Genomic DNA, 12,996 nt, shown 5'->3' on the forward strand with positions numbered 1-12,996 from the left:
TGTTGAAGGAATGCCAATGGAGCCTCCACTCCAAGCTACTCCTCGTGAGAGCAATGCAAGGCACGAGCCATCTGCATGTGTCACTCAAGCAACTTCCAATTTGTTTCAATGTGTTTCCATGAGAAAAGAGGGAAGGGGGAGAGGGGAGGGGAGAGGGGAGGGAGAAAGAGAAGGGGAGAGGGGAGGGAGAAGGAGAAGGGAAGAGGAGAGTGAAGGGGGATGGAGTGGCAAACACAAGGGCACTACAATAGAAACAAGGGAACACCCAAAACACTCTTGGAAGAGAAGAGGGAGCTTGTATTCAAACTTGTGCAAACAACAATGAAGACCAAAGTCAACCATTTGGCCTCTTATACAAGTCACCTTTTGAAGGGAGGGCCAACCCTAATCTCTTTATACCACTCTCTTCTCATTCTTTTACCATCCCTTGGGCCCACCTAGCTCCAAGACACAATCCTAGCTCTATGGGCTTGCCATTGTCCATCAAATCACATCACTTAACTAGTACTCGCATATTGTTAACCAATCTATTAACATGCCCCCCTTCCTAATCTCGATCTAGTCCTCTAGATCGTGTAACGTGGATGGTTGTTGGAGTGTTGTCCATGAAGATAATGCAAAGTAGTCTTTCATGTGCATTGGGCTGAATCTTCTTTTGGTCCATTGCAGCAGAGGGATATAGTGGCTCCTTGTTATGGAATTCTCGCTGGAAGTATGGATGAGTGATTTTTTTGGAACTAGCACCTCAAGGTTTGTGTTAGCCAAGTTGAGTACTTGTGACCATTCAAACAAGGAATAAGATAAATTTTTAAAAAAATATAAGGGGTAAGTTATTAGGAAGAAGGTGTTAGCAGGGATTTTGATGTAAGATCCTAGTGGTGTTAGTGTTAGCAAAGTAAGTAAAGTCATTCTCATGCTCCTCTTAGGTCCCATATTTTATTTGAGTGGGACTTCTAATGGATTTTCATCAGACTATGTCTGCCATGTTTGAACGTCTAGAGTTGTGCATGACATTTTGTCTTGCTTCTCTACATTGAACTTCCTTTAAAATCTATTTTATTGAGGGCTTTGCTTGGAGATATTTGAGCCCAATAAGGTTGTGGCACCATCTAGAGCTTTATTTGTCTGAGTCATCAAATTAAGAGGAGCCCGATAATACACCATACAAACCCCTAAAATGAGGACTATGGCTAAAGAGGTTTATAGAAGGAAAGGCTTCTAAGCTAGAACTAAAAGAAAAGAAAAATAAAGAAAAGAGGATGAGTAGAAGTTAAATAGTTAATGGTGATGTTAGTAAAGGAATGTGAAAAAAGCTTTGAGGGTCACAAGAAACTCATCCAAACCCATATTGATGTAATCACCTTCACCCTGGAGTTGAATGCATCCTTGAAAGCTGCTTATGGAGAACCACTTGTTGTTCCATGTGTGAACTCAAATTCAAGACAATGACTTAGGCATGAGTCACTGCCATGTTTTGGCTTTGCTAATGGGATTTGTTGTTGAATAAGATGTTGATTGGTGTATTGACTTTCCATATTGTTTGTAGCTTATCTTCCTAACCAAGGAGCCCTTGGGCCGATGTAGTTGTGATTTGTTGAGTGTGCCATGCTGTGGACCTGAAGAGGTGCAGCAGTAGGTCTTGTGGAGCTACTCCATTTTTAGGAGTAGGTTCTTGTGGATCTACTGTTGGCATGTTTATTGTTGTCAATGTTGCATCATTGAGCATTGCGATCTCCCACATGTACCACTTCTATGATACTTATCGTTTCACCTGAGAAAGTTATCAGGGATGAAGATAATTCGTTGTTCACATTGGAAGGTTCTTTTGGGACTTCCATTATGATGGGCATCACTTGTGTGGCCGATTCTTGCATAGCTACCCTGATGATAGATGCCAAATCTCTCAGTAAGAAGGTTCTTATGTGGCTCCCAAAGTGGATTCAGATTTTGTCTCGGCAGTTACTGTCTCTTTTTTCACGATAGGTTCTTGTGTTACTGCCAGTTGCCTTGAAGATGATGCAATAAATTGACATACCTTTTGATAGACTTGTGATCGAGTAGGTTCTTGTGTTGCTATCTCCCTTTTTGAGACATGTTCTTGTGTAACTACTTGAGAGGAGATAGATGAAATCCTTTGCGTATGATCCTCCTGCATTAGTGCTTTTCCCTCATCCTTGCAAGTAGGTTCTCACTATTCTTGGCATCTTTGCAGAGTAGGTTCTTGTGTGACTGCTATTGGTGCATCTGCACTCATTGATGCTTTTGTATTGATGGAGTTCGGGCTCCGCTCCTGCTTTTGTAATGGTATACATTTAGGCTTAGGGCAAGCATGGATGGGCTATTGATTGCTCTGGCAAGGCTTAGGTACCCATATTTAAGAGTTGCCAAGGTAATATCCCTCGGCCTTGAGTAGTCTTATGGGAACCCATTGGTAATGTACCTTCCTTGTTGGATGGCGTCTTCTTCTTCTTTGATGTTGAGGTTTGTTGTTTACATGAGAGGGTGGTTGGCAATGGTGAGGCTTGATGTTTAGAGGAGGGGGTGGCTTTATATGTTGAGGTTTCTTTGGAATCCAAAAATATGGTTCACCCTCAAAGTATCCTTGAGCATTCAATAGATCCTTTCAAGCCCATATTTGCTTGGTTGCCTTTTGTCTTTGTCTTCTTCCTTGGTGGCATCCTTGTCGAGGTGGGGAGGTGGAAGTAGTTGCTGATGTTGATCCTTGGCTAGCAATTCGTACATCTTGATGGGATGATTCATCACTAAATAACCCTTTGTAAGTGTCTTGTATCCAGCTTTTACCAAGAATGGTGGCTTCCGTTAAGGTACCTGCAAGAGCTACAAAAAACTTGCAAGGCACAATGTAATTGTCCAAGGAAACATTCAACATTAAAGGAACAATAACCTTAATAGAGGTACCCTCTATGTACTTACTTTCATAATCACATACTTGAAGGCGTACCTTGCCAAGATGCTTTAATGTCTCCCAGGAGATGAGGTTGTGGCTTGCTCGCCCATCTACCATGGCCTATATTAGGCATGTTGCACCTGCTGATGTCAGCTCTACCCAAAGTTTAGATGGAGTCAAATCTATCTCCTTAGGATCAATTTTACTAGGTAGTACCGCTCTTATGGTGTAAAAAGGTGTAATGGAGTCAAGTTGTTCATCATCAAGGTGCATCGTTTGAGTGCCCTCAGCATTTGGTGGATCTGTTGCCGCCAGTGTATGCATCCAATCAAGTGAGTCTTCTAGTTTTGGTAAAGTAGCACACCAAGGTTCATCAATACTCTTCTCACTGTCCTCTTTCTCATATTTTTTAACCAGCTTTACCGACACATACCTATCGGTGGTATCCGATTCAGCTACTGCAAATAGATTTTCGGACATAGTGTGAGCCTTCCATGTTTGGAGATCAACCCTCACGACTTGTTGATCGTTCCTTAGATAAATGTTCTTGGAGTGCCAATCATGGATCAATCCTACAATACGCAAGAAAGGTCTCCCTAGAATAGCCTCATACCTAGGGCTTTTTTGGAAATCCATTGCAACAAGAAACACCCGATATGTGAGACCAAAGGTTTTGATTTTAATGTCCTTGAGTACTCCTATGGGATGAGCTATGCCTCCATTAGCTAATTTAACAACCAAGGAAGTACTCTCTCAGTCGGGACTTCCCCACTTTTCCCAACATTATTTCGTGATGATGATGCTAACACGTGCTCCTCCATCTAAGATTGCCATGGCTTCTTATCACAGAAGGAGATGGGTAACACTACATTCGTGTCATCACTCTCAAAATATTGGCCCAATTTGTTGACTGGCACCCTTGGAAGGTCTTGAGCGTGATCGGGAGATTCAACATTATCAGGATTTGTGGGTTGGGGTGTCACTATTTGCCCATTCATCTAATGCGAGAGGTCTCTCCATTGAGTAGGATTACCCTGTAATAGTGTCACGATGGGCATCTTGATCTGAGTGGACAGGAATGAGGCTAATCCTACAATGTCTCGAGGACCAGTGATAGATTCCATGCCTATTGATTTAGACTCTTCTAAGCCATAAAAGGACATGTTGTCATCCTCCTTTACTTGTTGCAAGGTGGGGTCTTCTTCAAACATGTGTTGCATTAGGGTGGATCCCTCTATTGAACGGCATGGCACACCTTCTTCATCTAACCTTTCAAGTATTTGCAAGGCTTTTGAGGCTTGAGTGTTTATCTCATGTCTTGGATGAATTGTATCAATACTCTTGCTTGCCTTGAGCCTCTGCTCACATTCCTCGTGGCCCTTTCGTACCAATTTTTTGAGCCTCGGTGAGACTTGTTTCCCCACCCATGGGTTGGGATATTCACCGTGACCCTTAGGTGTTGTAGCTTGGCCATGGGTTGAAGCCGTTAGCATTGCCTCATTTGCCTCATGCGAGTGGTTGTTGCTGGTACCATTTGAGAGAGTATCACCAGAGGAAGATGATGTTGCTAGGGAGGCTGTATTGTCATCCGACTTGTCATGGATGATGACCTTATGTTTTCCCTTCCCAATCTTCGTTGTACCCTTGGTGCTTACTCGTGCTGATTCAGTTGCATCTCTAGGCTATGACGTGCTAGCTTTATCCCTTTTGGCTTGTTTGCGAAGCTCTTTATTAAGGGATTTAGCTTGTAACCTCGTGATTACATTCAAGGATACTGATGACACTTGGCCTCTGTCAAGGTGTAACAAATTAAGGCTTGTGGACTTAGATGGCCTTCTCATCAAGCAATCCTTAAAAAGATGGTCCACACCACACCTAGTGCATAATTGCGGTGGTGTATTAGACGCGGTGCACATGTGATTGGCTGCTTAGATTGCCCCTTATATGGACACTCATTGGTGTGGCCCTTGACACATATGGCATTGAATGGGTGGTGTTTTGTCTAGGATGTTTGTATATCCTATTTTTTCAGGAATCAGTGCCGTTTGGTAGACCGGGATGTATCGATCATCTTGTATAATGTAGTGACTTATAATGCTAGACCGATTTCCATTGTCACCATTTTGGGTATAGTTGTGTCCATAGTAGGTAGGTTTGGGGTCTCTCCAATCACTAGGTAGCTCTTCCACCAATACTTGATTCAAGAGAGTATTTCGTGGAGGTGGTGGTTGAGATCCCAGTACTGGCAGGGGTAATGGAATATTTTGAGCCCTAAATTGCCCTTGATTGGTTGATGTGGCTCCTTGTATTGCCCATTGTGCCTAATTGGATGGATTGGGTGGTGTAGGCAATGGTAGATGCGGCCTTTGTTGATACATGGGTTGAGGAATCACCCTAGGATAATGACATTGGGATGTGTCATGATTTCCCCAACGAACACGATGGGCACAATAGAGTGTTGGCATTCCTTAGTGGGATGATTTCCAGTGCATACCCCACACCATATGTTATCTCTTTGTGGAAATAGATGGGGGTTGCTAGGAGCATCTTTTGGTGTTTCTATCTTCCATTGTTGGCTCAACTTGTTTAATAGATATGTGGCCAACTTTTCCATGTTGAGCACCTTGGGCATAATGCTTGCATCCCTAGTTGCTTCTAAGGTTGAAGCCTGTGCTATTTGGGGCATATCAGAAGAACCTAAGGATATATCCTTTTGGGGCGTCTCCCTCATGTTACCCCCTAGGCATATTGCCATCTTGCTACATAGCTCAAACGATGTGGGATTCATAGCAAACAAATGATCATGCAGCTTAGCATCTTGTAGCCCTATGAGGAAGCGTGGAAAAAGATGCACATTGCTCATCCTCTCGTGGGGTTCACATCGTGAGTTCAGATGTTTAATCCTAGTGATGTAGTCTCTTAAGGACTCAGTGTCCTTCTTCTTCACCTCATAAACCTGGTTAAGTGGGCTCCACTTGGGACCACTGGGGGCAAACCCCACAATGAAGGATTTACGCAATGTGTCCCAATTTATTTTCTCCTCAAGGTTTAAGGCTCTAAACCATTGTCCAGCCTTGCCATCAAGACTCAAGCTAAAAGCATTGACCTTGTCTAGATCCCCAATATCACCAAAGGTCTCACATATTTTTTCAAATCTCTCAACATGGGAGACTGGGTCTCCTTCTCCTAGAAACTTGGTGATTAGCTTAGAGATTGTGACAGGCTTGCTCCTTGAGGGGTTGGTATCCCTTCCTGGAAACATTGGTGGTGGAGCGGCATCCCCCCTTCCTAGTGCTTGCACTAGGATTCTCATAGCTTCGTTTGTAAGGACCGTTTGCGATACAGGAGGAGGTTGGTATGGTGGGCCCTGTCTCATACAATGGTGGTTTTTTTATGAAGGGTTCCATGGATTGGATGGCACAAGGTTGGGATGGGAGGATTCAGGCCCACTAAGCATTGTCATTGTGACTTGGGTCAGGTTGGGCCTAACAGGTTGGACTGGAGGTCCTCTTATAGGCATAGGCCTATAAGGGGCACTTGTTGGGTAGGGAATATCTCCCATGTTTTGTTGCCAAGGAGGCATCATAGGGGCTTCTGCAATGGAGGGTATTAATTGTGGGCCTTCAAGGTTACTCCTCTGCACCCTTTACTCTAGCATTTGGGACCCTTGTGAGAATGTGGGTCCAAATCCATCCCCATAGGATTTTGTATCATCAAAGAATTGGTACGACGGGGGTTGATTGCCATTAGGTATCGTGGGACTTGGTTCCCTGAGTATTGCTTCTGACATAGATGGTTGGGCTGGCATTTGTGCCTCTTACATTGCCCTAGTCTATCTAGCAAAGGGGTTTAGCCACTCTACTGGGTTTGTCAATCCAAACCTTCCCATGATATTGGAAAAGGTTTCCCTTAATGTAGCTGCTGCCGTAGATGGGGTAGGAGAGTGGAGATCAGTGGGAATGGAGTTCAGAGCCACTGAGGCTCTAACATTATAGGGTTCACCCATGTCTCCGTCCTGACTTAGGGACTCTTCTGAGCTAGATAATTCACCTGGTGGTGGTTCTTGCAATGAGTGAGAACTGACTTTTGAGCTTACTGACCCTAAGGATGCCAAGCTACGTATGGAGGTCAACAAGATGGTATTTGAGGCACTATCTTTAGGCTCAAGGTGGAGCTTGTAGGACTCTTCCTGATCTCAAGATCATGTGTTCATTGGCATAGTGGAGGCCCCAATTCTAGGTTGAGTCTGCCTCGATGCGAGGTCAAGGGGCGGCAACCCCTTGTGACTTTTGCACTTGCTGACCCTGAGGATGCCACACTAGGTATGGAGGTCGACAAGACCCAATTTTCATGTGCTTTTTCTTGATTTTTTTGTTCCCAGAGCTATCCCTATGGCTATGGCTATGGCAACGACCCATGGGGATATGGCTATGGTAACGACCCAATTTTCATGTGCTTTTTCTTGATCTTTTTGTTCCCAGAGCTATCCCTATGGCTATGGCTATGGCAACAACCCATGGGGATAGGGCTATGGCAATGACCCATGGGGATAGGGCTATGGCAACGACCCGTGGGGATAGGGCTATGGCAACGACCCATGGGGATAGGGCTATGGCAACGACTTGTGGGGATAGGGCTATGGCAATGACCCGTGGGGATAGCAAGTCGGCGGGATAGGGTTAAGGCAACGACCGACGAGATAGAGTTAAAGCAACGACCAATAGGATAAAGCTATGGTGATGAGTCAACACCTATTTGACCGGCGGAATAGAGCTAGGGCAATGATTGGCGAGATAAAGTTAAGGCAACAACTGGCAGGATATCCTTATGGCATCGGGTCAACGCATGTTTGACCGACAGGATAGCTAACTAATAGTAAATTAATTAGGGCAGCCAGTTAGGTACTGACATGTGTATGGTCGTGGGGATAGCGCTAAGGCAACGGGTCAATGCACGTTTGATCGATGAGATAGAGCTATGGCAATGGGTCAGTGCAAGTTTGATTGACGGGATACGGCTATGGCATTGGTCGACAGGATAGCGCTAACGCGTTGACTTGTGGGGATAGAGAAACACTACGTCACCAACTGGTTTTTGGTGATTTTTGGGGGATTTTGATGTTCAGGTTTTTCTATGCTAGGGGTTGCTACACTACCTAATCTACCTACTCAATGAAAAAAACTTGAAAGAAAAACAACTTTTGTAAGCCAAAATGCAAGATTTCTTGAGGGGTGAGTTTTACAACACAAAACAACTTCGAAATTCAGCAAGAATCATCATTTTTTGTTGTTTTTTGTGTGTTTAGACATCATACACTCCTTAGTAATCTTACAAACTAAGTTCCTACCAACTCACAACACTAAAAAACATAAAAAACAAGCTTCAAATGATCAAAAAGACTCTCCAACAGAAAATGACAGCTTTCCTAACTTTTCCATCCAAACTCACTCTTCTTCACTCTTTCCTCTCCTACAACTCCACTAACAAAGCTCCAAGTTAAGATTGAAGCCGGGTAGATAACGAAAGAAGACTAGTGCAATGCAAAAGCATACCTCCATTCCCCGACAACGGTGCCAAAAATGTGTTGTCTCGACCATGACTCACATGTCGTGGGGATGTTAAAGAGATACCGATGGAGCCTCCACTCCAAGCAACTCCTTATGAGAGCAATGCAAGGCACGAGCTGTCCGCATGTGTCACGCAAGCGGCTTTCGAATTGTTGCAATGTGTTTCCATGAGAAAAGAGGGAAGGGGGAGAGGGGAGAAGAGAGGGGAGAAGGAGAAGGAGAAGGAGAAGGGAAGAGGAGACTGAAGGGGGATGGAGTGGCAAACACAAGTGCACTACAATAGAAACAAGGGAACACCCAAAACACTCTTGGAAGAGAAGATGGAGCTTGTATTCAAACTTGTGCAAACAACAATGAAGACCAAAGTCAACCATTTGGCCTTTTATACAAGTCACCTTTTGAAGGGAGGGACAACCCTAATCTCTTTATACTACTCTCTCTTCTCATTCTTTTACCATCCTCTTGGGCCCATCTAGCTCCAAGACACAATCTTAGCTCTATGGACTTGCCATTGTCCATCAAATCACATCACTTAACCAATGGTGGCATATTGTTAACCAATCTGTTAACACTTGTTTTAAAGGATGAGGGTAGCCTCATTTCATGAGCTAGTTGCCATGGGCCGCCGCAATAATGGCTTCTTGATCTCTTCTTGTAGGGCCACTCATGCTCCATGCCACCACTACCAACTACCCTGAGGATCTTGGCTGGTCATCCCTCCACTCAACTGCCACCTTAGCCACATCCAAGGCAAGTCCTCATGTGGTTGTTGGGGGTTAGCCACCATGCAAAACCTGGCCAAGCTTAGCAATGGATTCAAAATGGGTCCTTCAGTTGATGGAAGTGTTCTCCAATGGCGCAATACAATTAGAAAACTTATCTCCTCGACCTCTTCAATGGTACTAAGGTGAAACCATACCATGCAATCACCTTCCATGTCTCATCATCATGGCTACCTAATGGAACACCAATCTCATGAGAGTAAGAATCTTAGTTCTCTCTTAGTTTAAATGTGCCACGTTGCACAATGTTACTATAAATCATTCAATGATCCACTAGTCATAAATCAACAGACAATACAATTCACAACCACATTCTATTGCCTATTGCTACACAAGCTTCTATTGCTTTTGCCACATCTCTTGTGCTTCCTCTCTACATGCTTCCAGCTTCGATATCCTTGCAAATGAAAACTCTAGAGAGACTCATTCATGTTCCTTCATCAAACTATGTTCTAGCTTTGCTAATGCAATTGAACACACAATAAGGTTGTAATTGCTTCTTTGTGGCCTACAGATCATGGCTTAGATAATTAAACCCTATACAAGAAAAAAATTGTCTCTCCACAGGAAAACACACTTCACTACCACTTTTCACTGAATCATCAAGCATTATGAAATGGAGGATGAAGCTTTAGCAAGAGGGGAATCTTACCCAAGGATTTGAAACAAAAATGTTGATCAAAATGGAAGCTTAGAGACCTTTATCCCAAGGTCATGAGTGAAAGCACCCATGAAAATGAGGGATTGGCTTTTCCAAAAACTTCTTTCCATTTAAATCAAGGACATATTTGAGCCTTTAGTTTTCATTCAAGGGGGAAAATATTTGAACCTTTATACTTCATATTCATTTTGGCCCACTCAATCTATGTTTTTGCATAGGTTAATCTTGTGCACCTATGTCAAAGAGAATTTTATTTTGGCTTTGAATTTACATTATAGGGAGGGACGTATTGAGGGGGAGGTGAGAAAGGTGAACATTTAATCTTCCCCCAAAGGTTTAAGACAAGAATCAAACCTTTGATCCTCTCTTCACACACGTGAGCTCCACCATTAAACTGTAAATAATAACATTGTAATATTACAATATGCATAATTGATAATAACATTGTAATATGCATGCATAACATTTTTTTTGTGAATTTTAAGTTCTTAGAGTGTCATTGTTCGTCCTAATAAATAAATACACAATTGGTTAACCCTTAAGATTTCTTTATATCATTAGCTTACAAAGAATATTCAAATGATAATAAGATCAATGTCACATTTTATGGATAGTCCTTATTTACATACTAAGACTTGATCATCACATATTTTTCAATACATACTACCAAAAATTGAAAAGAATATTCTTTCCATACTTCCTAGACCAAACTTTATGAGACTGTCACAAGGAGATATATATTTATTGTTCCTTCACAAGTCGAAAACCAATGTGCATTATTAAAATTAATACCACATCATTCACGGTAGTGCAACAAGGGGCTTATTAATGAAAGAACCTAGTAATACAATTTTTTCAAAGAAATAATACTATTTAATGGGATCAATATTGACCATGTGAATCTTCATGAATTCTTGAAATCATGTACATCAAACTCACATATTTCATCTACCTATAAGCATTCATATATTGTGCAATTGAAGAACGTTAAAATAGTTCAATCTTGTATAAAACTCAGTTATGAAATGAAGTGGTAAATTTTATATGGTACAAGAAACATGAAGAAACATAAATGTCCCAAATTCTTCATTTTTTACCACTAAAAACATTATTTATTTCTACTTCCTAGGTGGTTTTGTTACTTTCATCAATCGCATAGGATACAGGTAGATACGAATGGTCAAGGAGGGATCATAAGCACTAGAATGTTCTAGTGCCATTCTGTCGGATACAAGTAGATACGAATGTTACAACCATGCCGCCGTATCATCTCCTTACAGCCATCGCGTCGGATCATCGCCTTACAACCATCCCATCGGATCATCACCTTACAACCATCCCACCAGATCATCGCCTACTGCCATCTCGTCAGATCGTTGCCATACTGCCATCCCACCGAATCGTTGCCTTAACGCTATCCCCCTAGCCATTGTGATACTGAAAATTATAAAAGAACCCCTTATCCCCCCAAATCATTGCCTTAGCAAAAACTATCAAACTCTGTCAAATTTTCTACTAGAATTTTCACAACTCCCTACCTCTTTCCCTACAACCCCCAACCTCAATTTGAATGTCCTCGACCTCGTCCTCCTCCACAGACTCTCATTACTCACCTGTTCACTTTCTTTCCAATGGATCCTGATAACGAATTCTTCGGATTCAAAAGGGAACTCGTTCTCCACCCCCCAAATCTAGCACATGTCGATCCCTTGTCCACCGGCCCATCTAAATCCCAAATCATGTCCTCAGGGTTAATCAGGATGCCATCTGACATCCCTGCATCTAAACTACAAACCTGGGAGGAGATCACAACAAAACCGACCTCTCAAGAGCCATTAGCAGTGGCCACCACCCCTCCTCGATTGTCCAAGAAGCGCGCGCCAGCACCAACATAGGGGGAGTCCAAAGTTATAAGGTCACTATCATACTCTCCACTTAGGGAAGCCTGGCTTCAACAACTCAACGGCTACAAAATATGTCTATGAAGGTCAAGATTACACCCTCTGTTACCATACCGTAGCCACCTGCCAAAGATCCAGAGGTACAAGCCTCCTTGCCAATGACATGTCTCAAGGCAGTTTTGCATACCAACTACCACATCACCTCAACATGAAGCTACTCAAGGAGTTCATCAATGCTTACAACCCAAACTCAAATGCCGACGTCCTGCACGATGCAACAGGGACCCCCCACTTCCACCACCTCAATGTGGATGTAGTGCAACATCGACATTGTGAAAGCTTTGATAAATGTCTATGACAACAATGATACACCCGTTATTGTGCAAAAAGGGAGGTCCTGTTGAGCAAACACTTCATTGTGAAAGTGTTAGAAATTCATTGTAGAGAGAACAAGCGCTTATACCTAGTGGTGGGGCTTAGTACGACACATACTCCCACCTTGGAAGTCTTCTCTTCCCAAGGATACCTCATCAACCTTTCTTTTAGATCCTTTCTGAATACATCTCTTTGAAAAAGGCGAATGGCAATGTGTATAGGGCCTTTTTGGCCAATACAATCATAGTGAGTCAACACAAACTGCAAACTATTGGGCAATGCCTTCCTTGACTCCATCTCCACATCTCTAAGAGTACACTAAGGGATAAATCCAATCCGTACTTGCATATTATGGGGCCTAGAGGGCTTGGGTCTAGGTTTACCCTAGGCCTAGGCATTTATGCAGAGGTGCACAAGATAGCCCAAGAGAGGCTTAATGGAAGGAGTCCATTAGGGGACACATGGCACCAAGAGGTGAGGCCGTTTGGAAAGCACTAGGCTAGCAAGAGAGTTTTAAAGAGTACTGACACAAAACGAGGGGCTTCTTTTATGAGCTCACGATGGTTGGGTGAAATTCAAGCATAGAGTCTTCTTTGTCGGAGTTAGTGTTTCATTGGTATCAGAGTCTGAGGATAGGAAGTTTCCAAGAGCAAAATTATGTCTTCTTTTTGGGCGCAACCATAGAGCAACGCTCCTCACTATCCTTCCTCAACACCGGATTGTTGTCATTCGTTATCTCTTCTCTACAATAAAGTTTAACTATGCTACAGTCATGAATCTCCTAACCAATAGTATTTTTGGA

Source organism: Dipteris shenzhenensis, chromosome 11 (assembly GCF_047967505.1).
Source record: "Dipteris shenzhenensis isolate YYH24624 ecotype China chromosome 11, Dip_SZ_1.0, whole genome shotgun sequence".
NCBI classification, from domain to species: Eukaryota; Viridiplantae; Streptophyta; class Polypodiopsida; order Gleicheniales; family Dipteridaceae; genus Dipteris; species Dipteris shenzhenensis.